This window comes from Vigna umbellata, chromosome 4, assembly GCF_029865625.1.
Source record: "Vigna umbellata cultivar VRB3 chromosome 4, Vumbellata_1.0, whole genome shotgun sequence".
Lineage (NCBI taxonomy): Eukaryota > Viridiplantae > Streptophyta > Magnoliopsida > Fabales > Fabaceae > Vigna > Vigna umbellata.
This window is the reverse complement of record NC_142168.1, coordinates 73080755-73081861: the sequence shown is the minus strand read 5'-3', so window position 1 is coordinate 73081861 and position 1107 is coordinate 73080755.

Genomic DNA, 1107 nt, shown 5'->3' with positions numbered 1-1107 from the left:
TATGGAAGCTTAAGGACGAACGCTCGTTGTTTGAAACGACGAACGGACGTTCAAAATGGAAGCTTAAGGACGAACGTTCGTTTATTGACATGACGAACGGACGTTCAGATATTGAAGCTTAAGGACGAACGCTCTTTGTTTGAAACGACGAACGGACGTTCAAAATGGAAGCTTAAGGACGAACGTTCGTTATTGACATGACGAACGGACGTTCAAAAATGGAAGCTTAAGGACGAACGTTCGTTATTGACAAGACGAACGGACGTTCAGATATGAAGCTTAAGTACGAACGCACGTTGTTGAAACGACGAACGTGACTCTCTGTTGGTCAGTTAAATGAAACGACTCAATTTGAAGGAGTACTGATACTTAGAAAATTTCATAATAAAGGTCTTAAACCAGATTCAGTCTAAGAAGGATGGTTATAATACTTAGAAATCTTCTTTGAAGAAATTTGCACATGGAAGACCGATACTAGTATTAGAACGAACGTAAGAATGTGAATATTCAAATACTTGCACGAACGCTATTTTATCCAAGTGGTTATTCAATAATACGAGCGCTTAGTATGTGACCGAGCACTGACTATGACGAACGCTAGGTAGAAGACCGAGCGCTACTCAGGACGAACGTTCGATATAAGACCGAACGCTATTTAGAACGAACGTTCGGTATCAGACCGAACGCTATTTAGGACGAACGCTTGGTATAAGACCAAACGTTTCTTAATTCAATATTATTTAATTTAAAGCATACTACAACTCTATGCTGAGCCGAACGCTCAAACATAGTAATTCAATGAAGGCGCTCGTTCTCAAACCGAACTCTTTCCAAATGAAAGAATTCTACTCTAAGTCTTTGTCAGAGAAACCGAACGGTATAAGACCGTACGATGACGAACGTAATTTATCATAGAGAGAATTATCATATTCAGATTTTTCCAACTATCTTAACTTTTCATTTTTCATAAGATTCATACTTCATAACTTCACATCCAGTATTAATCTACAGATCTTATAGAATTTATCACATTAATAACTCATACATTACATTAATCATCCATCTTCCATACATATCAAACCAACATGCGGATCAACCAAATAAGAA